General features: G+C 44.4%; 1 long non-coding RNA gene across 2 annotated transcripts; it reads right to left on the bottom strand.

Moving 5' to 3' along the window:
* Positions 1-10,327: 10,327 nt before the first annotated feature.
* On the bottom strand, positions 10,328-11,603 carry LOC123471285. Of its 2 annotated transcripts, none has more exons than XR_006645683.1 (3): positions 11,499-11,603; positions 10,693-11,419; positions 10,328-10,620 (listed from the first exon to the last, which is right to left on the bottom strand). It is a non-coding gene; the product is annotated as an uncharacterized LOC123471285 (long non-coding RNA). The 2 variants fall into 2 exon arrangements; XR_006645682.1 differs by having other exon boundaries at positions 10,701-11,419.
* Between the last annotated feature and the right edge of the window lie 2,191 nt (positions 11,604-13,794).

Below are 13,794 nucleotides of genomic sequence, written 5' to 3'. Positions count from 1 at the left end.
GCCCGATTAATTTACAATACGGGCACAAAAAAAAGAGGAGGAAAGATAAGGGGAGGCAAGGGGGAGGGACAAGGGGGAGGGACGAGGAGGGAAAGGAGCTGCACCCAGACCAAAACCGGGTTCCGGAGAAATTCGGCGGAAAAAAGGCGGCAAAATTCATAAGAACCGTTTATAAAATTCGGGGAAACGGGCCTTTTTCCGCTGAAATTTTAGCGCACTGTCGCCATGTTTGACCGTGAATAACTTGTGTACGTCAACTCGGATCGCCCTACGAATGGGAAAATGACATATTAAGCCGGGCAGGAGCAGCTGGACCGTGAAATCGGCGTGAAAATCGGACATGCCGAAACCGGCCGAGTCAGCTACCGGAAGGAGCGGTCGCACGGCTCCTCATCGGGTACCGCTGGATAGAGCGCAATCACGCGATGGAAGCTGTCGAAAAATTTTCGCGATCCGACGCACCGTTCAGCCGTAATGAATTTTGAAAATTAATTCCGAACGCGGCTGCGCTTTTGACGTCGAATTCCTAGAATTGGCAGGTAGAGGCCCATCATCATTTTTCGAGCTTTAAAAATCGTTTGCGGCCGAACGGTGTATCCGATCACGGCGGGACCTTCACCATCGGAACGAGCTCGACGAGCCGCATCCAATGATACCGGTTTCGTGATCATTCGTGACCGAAAAAATATTTGGATAGAAAAAATCCCACGGGGGTTGGACGCAATGGGATAGACGAGCCAGGCACTTGTGGGAGTCGGGGAATTGGTGTGAACGGGCAAAATAAATCATAACTCCCGAATGGTACCGTTGCTAGCGCTGACATTCATACTGCCAGAATCAGCGTGAGCCAACGCATCGAATGGTGCCCAACCCGTCATGATTAAAAAATATAAAAAAATTCAAAGAGGAAAGAAGGTCAGTGGGGGGTCAAGCAATTAACAAGGGCCTAACTGCTCCATTTTCCAAGAAAACCAAAGAAAAGTTGACAAACATACACGCCAATCTCGGCAGCGGATCGTCGCACGCACCTGCCATAGCCACCAATGAACGCGGGTCGTTTTCACCATCATTTTGTTTCACAATTCCAGATTTAATTTACACGAAGGTATTGTGCTATGCACGTCTTGTTTACACGAAGGTATAGTGCTGTGCACGTCTTGTCCCTGAGTGTAAATATTGAAATACTTTAGTATTTTAATATTACCGAAGGTATTACCGGATTTATGCCGAAAAATAAGCATACATGAGGAAAAAAAAGAGGAGGAAAGATAAGGGGGAGGCAAGGGGGAGGGACAAGGGGGAGGAACGAGGAGGGAAAGGAGCTGCAGCCAGACCAAAACCGGGTTCCGGAGAAATTCGGCGGAAAAAAGGCGGCAAAATTCCTAAGAACCGTTTATAAAATTCCGGGAAACGGGCCTTTTTCCGCTGAAATTTTAGCGCACTGTCGCCATGTTTGACCGTGAATAACTTTTGTACGTCAACTCGGATCGCCCTACGAATGGGAAAATGACAAATTAAGCCGGGCAGGAGCAGCTGGACCGTGAAATCCGCGTGAAAATCGGACATGCCGAAACCGGCCGAGTCAGCTACCGGAAGGAGCGGTCGCACGGCTCCTCATCGGGTATCGCTGGATAGAGCGCAATCACGCGATCTCAGCTGTCGAAAAATTTTCGCGATCCGACGCACCGTTCAGCCGCTATGAATTTTTGAAAATTAATTCCGAACGCGGCTGCGCTTTTGACGTCGAATTCCTAGAATTGGCAGGTAGAGGCCCATCATCATTTTTCGAGCTTTAAAAATCGTCTGCGGCAGAACGGTGTATCCGATCACGGCGGGACCTGCACCATCAGAACGAGCTCGACGAGCCGCATCCCATGATACCGGTCTCGTGATCATTCGTGACCGAAAAAATATTTGGATAGAAAAAATCCCATGGGGGTTGGACGCAATGGGACAGACGAGCCAGGCACTTGTGGGAGTCGGGGAATTGGTGTGAACGGGCAAAATAAATCATAACTCCCGAACGGTACCGTTGCTAGCGCTGACATTCATACTGCCAGAATCAGCGTTAGCCAACGCATCGAATGGTGCCCAACCCGTCATGATTAAAAAATATAAAAAATACAAGAAGGAAAGAAGGTCAGCTTGGGGTCAAGTAATTAACCAGCGCCTCACTGCTCCATTTTCCAAGGAAACGAAAGAAAAATTTACAAACATACACGCCAATCTCAGCAGCGGATCGTCGAACGCACCTGCAATAGCCACTGATGAACGCGGCTCGTTTTCACCATCATTTTGTTTCACAATTCTACATTTAATTTACACGAAGGTATAGTGCTATGCACGTCTTGTCCCTGAGTGTAAATATTGAAATACTTTAGTATTTTAATATTACCGAAGGTATTACCGGATTTATGCCGAAAAATAAACATACATGAGGAAAAAAAAGAGGAGGAAAGATAAGGGGGAGGCAAGAGGGAGGGACAAGGGGGAGGAACGAGGAGGGAAAGGAGCTGCAGCCAGACCAAAACCGGGTTCCGGAGAAATTCGGCGGAAAAAAGGCGGCAAAATTCCTAAGAACCGTTTATAAAATTCCGGGAAACGGGCCTTTTTCCGCTGAAATTTTAGCGCACTGTCGCCATGTTTGACCGTGAATAACTTTTGTACGTCAACTCGGATCGCCCTACGAATGGGAAAATGACAAATTAAGCCGGGCAGGAGCAGCTGGACCGTGAAATCCGCGTGAAAATCGGACATGCCGAAACCGGCCGAGTCAGCTACCGGAAGGAGCGGTCGCACGGCTCCTCATCGGGTATCGCTGGATAGAGCGCAATCACGCGATCTCAGCTGTCGAAAAATTTTCGCGATCCGACGCACCGTTCAGCTGCTATGAATTTTTGAAAATTAATTCCGAACGCGGCTGCGCTTTTGACGTCGAATTCCTAGAATTGGCAGGTAGAGGCCCATCATCATTTTTCGAGCTTTAAAAATCGTCTGCGGCAGAACGGTGTATCCGATCACGGCGGGACCTGCACCATCGGAACGAGCTCGACGAGCCGCATCCCATGATACCGGTCTCGTGATCATTCGTGACCGAAAAAATATTTGGATAGAAAAAATCCCACGGGGGTTGGACGCAATGGGACAGACGAGCCAGGCACTTGTGGGAGTCGGGGAATTGGTGTGAACGGGCAAAATAAATCATAACTCCCGAACGGTACCGTTGCTAGCGCTGACATTCATACTGCCGGAATCAGCGTGAGCCAACGCATCGAACGGTGCCCAACCCGTCATGATTAAAAAACATAAAAAATACAAGAAGGGAAGAAGGTCAGCGGGGGGTCAAGCAATGAATCAGGGCCTAACTGCTCCATTTTCCAAGAAAACCAAAGAAAAGTTTACAAACATGCACGCCAATCTCGGCAGCGGATCGTCGCACGCACCTTCAACAGCCACCAATGAACGCGGCTCGTTTTCACCATCATTTTGTTTCACAATTCCAGATTTAATTTACACGAAGGTATTGTGCTATGCACGTCTTGTCCCTGAGTGTAAATATTGAAATACTTTAGTATTTTAATATTACCGAAGGTATTACCGGATTTATGCCGAAAAATAAGCATACATGAGGAAAAAAAAGAGGAGGAAAGATAAGAGGGAGGCAAGAGGGAGGGACAAGGGGGAGGAACGAGGAGGGAAAGGAGCTGCAGCCAGACCAAAACCGGGTTCCGGAGAAATTCGGCGGAAAAAAGGCGGCAAAATTCCTAAGAACCGTTTATAAAATTCCGGGAAACGGGCCTTTTTCCGCTGAAATTTTAGCGCACTGTCGCCATGTTTGACCGTGAATAACTTTTGTACGTCAACTCGGATCGCCCTACGAATCCGAATACGGAGTTCCCTGGTTTCCCTGGAGTCTTCAGACGCTCTCCGAGTTTGGTATGGTCATCCCTTATGGTTATTAGTTAAAAGTGAACAAGACGTGCATAGCACAATACCTTCGTGTAAATTAAATCTGGAATTGTGAAACAAAATGATGGTGAAAACGAGCCGCGTTCATTGGTGGCTGTTGAAGGTGCGTGCGACGATCCGCTGCCGAGATTGGCGTGCATGTTTGTAAACTTTTGTTTGGTTTTCTTGGAAAATGGAGCAGTTAGGCCCTGGTTCATTGCTTGACCCCCCGCTGACCTTCTTCCCTTCTTGTATTTTTTATGTTTTTTAATCATGACGGGTTGGGCACCGTTCGATGCGTTGGCTCACGCTGATTCCGGCAGTATGAATGTCAGCGCTAGCAACGGTACCGTTCGGGAGTTATGATTTATTTTGCCCGTTCACACCAATTCCCCGACTCCCACAAGTGCCTGGCTCGTCTATCCCATTGCGTCCAACCCCATTTTTTTCTATCCAAATATTTTTTCGGTCACGAATGATCACGAAACCGGTATCATTGGATGCGGCTCGTCGAGCTCGTTCCGATGGTGAAGGTCCCGCCGTGATCGGATACACCGTTCGGCCGCAAACGATTGTTAAAGCTAGAAAAATGATGATGGGCCTCTCCCTGCCAATTCTAGGAATTCGACGTCAAAAGCGCAGCCGCGTTCGGAATTAATTTTCAAAAATTCATAGCAGCTGAACGGTGTGTCGGATAGCTAAAATTTTTCGACAGCTGCGATCGCGTGATTGCGCTCTATCCAGCGGTACCCGATGAGGAGCACCGGTCCTTCCGGTAGCTGACTCGGCCGGTTTCGGCATGTCTGATTTTCACGCGGATTTCACGGTCCAGCTGCTCCTGCCCGGCTTAATATGTCATTTTCCCATTCGTAGGGCGATCCGATTTGACGTACAAAAGTTATTCACGGTCAAACATGGCGACAGTGCGCTAAAATTTCAGCGGAAAAAGGCCCGTTTCCCCGAATTTTATAAACGGTTCTTAGGAATTTTGCCGCCTTTTTTCCGCCGAATTTCTCCCGGAACCCGGTTTTGGTCTGGGTGCAGCTCCTTTCCCTCCTCGTCCCTCCCCCTCCCCTCCCCTGCCTCCCCCTTATCTTTCCTCCTCTTTTTTTGTGCCCGTATTGTAAATTAATCGGGCATAAATCCGGTAATACCTTCGGTAATATTAAAATACTAAAGTATTTCAATATTTACACTCAGGGACAAGACGTGCATAGCACAATACCTTCGTGTAAATTAAATCTGGAATTGTGAAACAAAATGATGGTGAAAACGAGCCGCGTTCATTGGTGGCTGTTGAAGGTGCGTGCGACGATCCGCTGCCGAGATTGGCGTGCATGTTTGTAAACTTTTGTTTGGTTTTCTTGGAAAATGGAGCAGTTAGGCCCTGGTTCATTGCTTGACCCTCGCTGACCTTCTTCCCTTCTTGTATTTTTAGATGTTTTTTAATCATGACGGGTTGGGCACCGTTCGATGCGTTGGCTCACGCTGATTCCGGCAGTATGAATGTCAGCGCTAGCAACGGTACCGTTCGGGAGTTATGATTTTTTTGCCCGTTCACACCAATTCCCCGACTCCCACAAGTGCCTGGCTCGTCTATCCCATTGCGTCCAACCCCCATGGGATTTTTTCTATCCAAATATTTTTTCGGTCACGAATGATCACGAAACCGGTATCATTGGATGCGGCTCGTCGAGCTCGTTCCGATGGTGAAGGTCCCGCCGTGATCGGATACACCGTTCGGCCGCAAACGATTTTTAAAGCTCGAAAAATGATGATGGGCCTCTACCGCCAATTCTAGGAATTCGACGTCAAAAGCGCAGCCGCGTTCGGAATTAATTTTCAAAAATTCATAGCGGCTGAACGGTGCGTCGGATCGCGAAAATTTTTCGACAGCTGAGATCGCGTGATTGCGCTCTATCCAGCGGTACCCGATGAGGAGCCGTGCGACCGCTCCTTCCGGTAGCTGACTCGGCCGGTTTCGGCATGTCCGATTTTCACGCGGATTTCACGGTCCAGCTGCTCCTGCCCGGCTTAATTTGTCATTTTCCCATTCGTAGGGCGATCCGAGTTCACGTACAAAAGTTATTCACGGTCAAACATGGCGACAGTGCGCTAAAATTTCAGCGGAAAAAAGCCCGTTTCCCGGAATTTTGTAAACGGTTCTTATGAATTTTGCCGCCTTTTTTCCGCCGAATTTCTCCGGAACCCGGTTTTGGTCTGGCTGCAGCTCCTTTCCCTCCTCGTCCCTCCCCCTTGTCCCTCCCCCTTGCCTCCCCCTTATCTTTCCTCCTCTTTTTTTTTGTGCCCGTATTGTAAATTAATCGGGCATAAATCCGGTAATACCTTCGGTAATATTAAAATACTAAAGTATTTCAATATTTACACTCAGGGACAAGACGTGCATAGCACAATACCTTCGTGTAAATTAAATCTGGAATTGTGAAACAAAATGATGGTGAAAACGAGCCGCGTTCATCAGTGGCTATTGCAGGTGCGTTCGACGATCCGCTGCTGAGATTGGCGTGTATGTTTGTAAATTTTTCTTTCGTTTTCTTGGAAAATGGAGCAGTGAGGCGCTGGTTAATTACTTGACCCCAAGCTGACCTTCTTTCCTTCTTGTATTTTTTATATTTTTTAATCATGACGGGTTGGGCACCAATCGATGCGTTGGCTCACGCTGATTCTGGCAGTATGAATGTCAGCGCTAGCAACGGTACCGTTCGGGAGTTATGATTTATTTTGCCCGTTCACACCAATTCCCCGACTCCCACAAGTGCCTGGCTCGTCTGTCCCATTGCGTCCAACCCCCATGGGAATTTTTTCTATCCAAATATTTTTTCGGTCACGAATGATCACGAAACCGGTATCATTGGATGCGGCTCGTCGAGCTCGTTCCGATGGTGAAGGTCCCGCCGTGATATGATACACCGTTCGGCCGCAAACGATTTTTAAAGCTCGAAAAATGATGATGGGCCTCTACCTGCCAATTCTAGGAATTCGACGTCAAACGCGAGCCGCGTTCGGAATTGATTTTCAAAAATTCATTACGGCTGAACGGTGCGTCGGATCGCGAAAATTTTTCGACAGCTTCCATCGCGTGATTGCGCTCTATCCAGCGGTACCCGATGAGGAGCCGTGCGACCGCTCCTTCCGGTAGCTGACTCGGCCGGTTTCGGCATGTCTGATTTTCACGCGGATTTCACGGTCCAGCTGCTCCTGCCCGGCTTAATATGTCATTTTCCCATTCGTAGGGCGATCCGATTTGACGTACACAAGTTATTCACGGTCAAACATGGCGACAGTGCGCTAAAATTTCAGCGGAAAAAGGCCCGTTTCCCCGAATTTTATAAACGGTTCTTATGAATTTTGCCGCCTTTTTTCCGCCGAATTTCTCCGGAACCCGGTTTTGGTCTGGGTGCAGCTCCTTTCCCCTCCTCCCCCTTGTCCCTCCCCCTTGCCTCCCCCTTATCTTTCCTCCTCTTTTTTTGTGCCCGTATTGTAAATTAATCGGGCATAAATCCGGTAATACCTTCGGTAATATTAAAATACTAAAGTATTTCAATATTTACACTCAGGGACAAGACGTGCATAGCACAATACCTTCGTGTAAATTAAATCTGGAATTGTGAAACAAAATGATGGTGAAAACGAGCCGCGTTCATCGGTGGCTATGGCAGGTGCGTGCGACGATCCGCTGCCGAGATTGGCGTGTATGTTTGTCAACTTTTCTTTGGTTTTCTTGGAAAATGGAGCAGTTAGGCCCTTGTTAATTGCTTGACCCCCACTGACCTTCTTTCCTCTTTGAATTTTTTTATATTTTTTAATCATGACGGGTTGGACACCGTTCGATGCGTTGGCTCACGCTGATTCCGTCAGTATGAATGTCAGTGCTAGCAACGGTACCGTTCGGGAGTTATGATTAATTTTTCTCGTTCACACCAATTCCCCCGACTCCCACAAGTGCCTGGCTCGTCTATCCCATTGCGTCCAACCCCCATGTGATTTTTTCTATCAAAATATTTTTTCGGTCACGAATGATCACGAAACCGGTATCATTGGATGCGGCTCGTCGAGGTCGTTCCGATGGTGAAGGTCCCGCCGTGATCGGATACACCGTTCGGCCGCAGACGATTTTTAAAGCTCGAAAAATGATGATGGGCCTCTACCTGCCAATTCTAGGAATTCGACGTCAAAAGCGCAGCCGCGTTCGGAATTGATTTTCAAAAATTCATAGCGGCTGAACGGTGCGTCGGATCGCGAAAATTTTTCGACAGCTTCCATCGCGTGATTGCGCTCTATCCAGCGGTACCCGATGAGGAGCCGTGCGACCGCTCCTTCCGGTAGCTGACTCGGCCGGTTTCGGCATGTCTGATTTTCACGCGGATTTCACGGTCCAGCTGCTCCTGCCCGGCTTAATATGTCATTTTCCCATTCGTAGGGCGATCCGATATGACGTACACAAGTTATTCACGGTCAAACATGGCGACAGTGCGCTAAAATTTCAGCGGAAAAAGGCCCGTTTCCCCGAATTTTATAAACGGTTCTTATGAATTTTGCCGCCTTTTTTCCGCCGAATTTCTCCAGAACCCGGTTTTGGTCTGGGTGCAGCTCCTTTCCCTCCTCGTCCCTCCCCCTTGTCCCTCCCCCTTGCCTCCCCCTTATCTTTCCTCCTCTTTTTTTTGTGCCCGTATTGTAAATTAATCGGGCATAAATCCGGTAATACCTTCGGTAATATTAAAATACTAAAGTATTTCAATATTTACACTCAGGGATAATTGTCTAGAATTTAAGTCATCACTTGTTGTATTCGTTTATTCTTGTCCAAATACAACTCGTGTGACAGTATTGTATACGGATATCGAAAAGCGTTTATTACTGTCATTTAATTGGTCTTCTAGCTGAAAAGCATACATGCTCTACAGTAGGGCGTACAGAGAAAGTTTCATTTGCTCATAATATTTGGGGGCAACTTATACATTAGGTAGAAGCATTTAATTAAGGCCACAGGTTGTCCGCCTTCGAGATTTGGATGGGCAGACGTCAATGGCTGAACCGGGCTTCATAAAATGCTAATAAAACAAAGGAAAAACGACAGCCGCTGTCGCCATTTGTGAACAAACACAAATTAAAAATTTACCAACTCATCTTTCAACACGAAAAATACCTTAAACAATGTGTTTTTGCTTGGAGAATGTAAGTGTAGGAAAATTTTTTTCCCAAAAAACGAAAACTCGGGACACAATAGGTAATTATGGGATTATTCCAAGGTGTCGTCATTCAACCCACACTGTTTTAAAAGAAGTTTAATGATCTGTTTTGCCTATGATATCCAGGGCAAATGCTTGGAAACCAATACTGGACATAAGAAAGGAAAATATTGCATCTTCGCCAACCTTTCAGGTACTGGAGGAAAAGTAGGGTATAGTTTAACAAATTGATGTAAGTTAATGTATCACTCTTTCTATAGTGGCTCGTGTTCGGTTCTGGAGACAACACGGTTTAGATTTGGAACTTGCAAACGAAAGAAATTGTTCAAAAACTTCAAAGTCGTAGAGGTAAGACTCCTCATTAGCCGGTGGCCGCCGTTTTGTACATTTATTGCAGTTTTGAATGTGCCTCGTTGGCACTCACGAATTGTTTTGTGCTGCATTCCAGATGTCGTGTTATGTACTGGATGCCATTCTACTGAAAATGTCATCGCATCTGCTGCACTGGAAAACGATAAGACTATCAAGCTGTGGCGCTCGGACACATAGACGGACCTATCTTTGTCGAAACATACTAATAAAAAAAAAAAAAGCCTCCAACAGTGATAGTATGTAGCATAGTGAGATTTCTAGTTCTGGTAGTTCTTTAAAACATTATTTCAGTTCTAAACTCCAGAAAATGGGTCTAAACTCATCCCAAGCCAACATGCTTTCGAATCTTCAAACACCATACCAACGAGTAGCCGTGTTCATAGATTGTATAAACAGAAACTTCCAAGCTCTTCTTGCCTTAAGTAGTGGTTCTTATTTTACCCAATTTTAATTTTCCAACCTCCATGGGAAACCTTTGAACCACACACATTTTCAGTTAGAGGATCTTGTCCTCTATCGTCTGGTGTTTATTTTAACACTTCATCTTTTAGAGCGTGAGGCAAACTCGCCACTTTTTTATGCCGGAATACAAGAGCATTTCTACTGAGGGATGTCTTCAACACAAAAGCGTCCGTTTTGGTTATTTTCTCCATTAAAAGGTTAGAAACTGAAAGAAATCGCGTAATTTTTTAACAACCTCATAATGCAAAGCCCAAAGGGACAGGTGATATGACGGTAACTAAACCACTTGTATCCAGGCCGTGATTAGGTTTAAAATTTCAACCAGTTTTTTGTAGTGAGTTATTCAAGGATCTTTAATCAATGCAGTAACACATGGTGTCAGATCTAAGAACATTCTTTTTTGCAAACGTTTTAAAGGCACAAACAATATATCCAGTATAACTAGACATAATCATCATGCTAAATCCAAGACAGACAGTCACACTGAACGTGTGGCCCTGATGAGAGGCAACTTGCAGGCAAGTCTTTCCGCTGCTTTTTGCAATCGCTCTATCGGGATGCTGCGGCCAGATTCATTATCCCAACCACGCAAATCAACAACCCTGAACATCTTTCCTTCTCCACCATCCTTTTAGAACAACAACAACAACAAAAATTAAAACATCGAAATGAGACATCGTCAGGTGTAAAAATGTCATACATTTTTACCTGTTACTCGTACTGTCATGGGCCGGCCATGAATTGTAAAGCGAAGGATTAAACGTCGGCTGACCAATCGAATGCATTACTTTGTTCTATCGAATGCGATATCCTTTGCGGTTGGTAGCAATCAATTCTCGTTGAAGCACATGCTACTGAAGTTTCCATCGTTCGATTAGGTGAGAATAATTCCCCCCCCCCAGTGTTCCTATGCAAATAATAGGAAATTTTAAACATTTTGTTCACTGAAACAAACATGGGAAACCATATTTGTTTTAGTTCACAAGTGAACAAGGGAAACAAATCTGACTGAAACAAACATGGTTACCCATGTTCGTTTCATTTCAGAAGGGAATATGTCACATAAAACTGACTGAAACAAACATGGTTACCCATGTTCATTTCATTTCAGAAGACAATATGTGATATAAGTGACTGAAACAAACATGGTTACCCATGTTCGTTTCATTTCAGAAGAGAATGTGAGAAATAAAACTGACTGAAACAAACATGGTTACCCATGTTCGTTTCATTTCAGAAGAGAAGAAGGGAAATAAGACTGATTGAAACAATCATGGTTGTGCATGTACGTTTCAAATAGTCTTGAATACATAGAAAACAGAGAGAGAAAATAAAACCATACTGCCCTGCATAGACGAATCAGGCGTATAAAAATGAAATGAATGCCCATATGATAACCGGCATCTGTTTGCCATCCAGTTACATTGCTAAATTTGAAATATGAGTCAAAGAGAAACAAAGTCAAAGATTACTGTAACAAAATTATGTTAGAAAAGTATTACTTACGTTCTGGAAACACTGGTGACTGCTGAATACTGACTGTTGTGATGGTGAAGGTGAAGCTGATATGATGACGACGGCGATGCAATGGTGACGTCTACTTCACTTCAGGTTTCGCTATTGCTTGCCTGTTGCCAAATTTGATATTAAAACTACTATAATAACACAGCTGTTAATAATAATTATTGTTAATAATCAATAAATTCAATTGTTTAATAAAATTGACCTGAATTCAAATTTATTAAATAAATTTTTTTATAAAATGTGTGGAAACGAATACGATTGTTTTATAACGTTTAATTCTAACTGTAATGAAAAAGATGATATAATAATAAAGAAGAAGAAGGTAAGTACTAGGTAGCGGAGAATAGCTCGGGAGAATTGAAATTCCTTAGGGAATTTTCCATTGTAGCACCAAAACTTGAAACTGACCAACGTCACATTTCAGAAGAAGTTGGACTGTTTTACGTTGAACATGTCGCTTGAAAACGCGGAAGGTTTCCTAGGACGTGACCGCGGAGAATTTGTGGACGACACGGATTACGTTGTGGAGGAACTACTGGATCGGCGGTAAGTTTTGTTTAGGTTACGTGTCTTATCTCAGTACATAAAAAGTGCATTTTTTTTGGGGGGGGGGGGCTTTCTTTTCAGTGTTGTTTTCTCCGAAACTGGGAGAAAAAAAGTCCAGTATTTTGTAAAATTCGCTGGTTACCCTGATTCGGACAATCAATGGGTGGACGCTAAAACAGCAAAACTCCACAGTTTAGTGCGACAGTTCAATGCAAAACGGAAGTTACAGACTATCAGGTAATTATTCACAATTTACTTTAATCCAGTACATATGTTTAACACTTAGTTTCCAGAACACCAGAGAATGAAAACGACGAGGAACAACCTTGTTCAACGGTCACGTCATCAAGTGAAGTACTAGAGACGACAACTAACAGCAATCCTGATTTGAACGTGGAAAATGTTGTTCGGAATCTGTCGCCGGAGCCTTCATCAACAAGCATCACTGCACCATCCTCACGTACAACATCGTTAAGACGGACAATGGAACCAACGTCAACTACGCCACAACCAGAACAACAACCTCCGTTAGCTGGATCAAGTGGCAACACAGCGGTCACCATAAAGAAGAAGAAAAAAAAGAAAAGAAACATAGCTTTCTTGATGCGACATAGAAAGTGTATAATAGTAAGGATTTTTGGACTATTAATTAAATTAAATTTTTCCCATTCCTTTTACTTATTATGTTTGTCTCTTCAGTGCAAAGTGAAGGGCCATACAGTAAGCAGCTGCCCAATAAGAAATAGAAATACTGAAGGGCCAACCATCGCACCTCAATCGTCGCATCTCATTCACTCCATGTAAGTAAATTTTCAACAAAATTTTTATTCATGTAACCATCATTCCACTTTTCCATATTGAAGGGCCGCTATTACTAACATTCGGTCCGCTCAACCATTAGCGGTTCCTCCGCCCCCACTACTAATGGTCCATCCGTTTTCGCCGTCGTTGGCTCAGTCATCCAACACATGGATAATGCCTCCGCCTCTACCATGGATGGCTTTCCCTCCACAGCCGTGGATGATTCTCCCCCCTCAATCTCGGATGCCAACACCCACTAATTCGTTTACGTTTCCGCCCCAATAATCATTCACAGAAGTTTTTCATAAAAATCAAATGTAAGGGTAAGGTGTTGTTTGTGTTGCACAATGTTTTTGAATTTTATTCCCCGTTTTAAATGCCAATGACAACTAAAATGCTGGTAGGCTAAGAATCAAGAAAAAGCAATTTAGAACAAGGATAGAAATATACACTCTTGAGATAAATTTAAATTAACTTGGTTTTTTTTTTTGTTTCGTTTAAATTAAAAAAAAAAAGCAAAATTGCTGCTATTTGGGCTAGGAACATTTCACCAAAACATCGTTGTCCTAACCAGACGCAATTAGCCGGAAAATGATTCATGAGAAATAGATTCATTCACGTTTCTATATTTTGCCTAAAGAGACTTCCACGAAAACCCTTTATTCTATGTTTAGGAGCTTCCATAATTAAATCCTTGCGTTTCAATGGCGAAAAAAGGAGAATGAACGTCAGGTACGTAAGCTCCAAAAATGTATAGAAAAGGTGCTCATGTGAAAGCACCTTAGAAGCAGCCATGCGGATCTCCCTAAGTAATCCTCCAACAACCCACAGAAAAAAACCACAATCAACAGTCTAAATTTCGTTACCAGAAATTGATCACTGGATCCAAAATAGATCTGGAAAAAAGGTTGATTTTTGATTGTAATGATTA

This window comes from Daphnia magna, linkage group LG4 (assembly GCF_020631705.1).
Source record: "Daphnia magna isolate NIES linkage group LG4, ASM2063170v1.1, whole genome shotgun sequence".
Lineage (NCBI taxonomy): Eukaryota > Metazoa > Arthropoda > Branchiopoda > Diplostraca > Daphniidae > Daphnia > Daphnia magna.
This window is presented reverse-complemented; position numbering and strand designations above follow the sequence as displayed.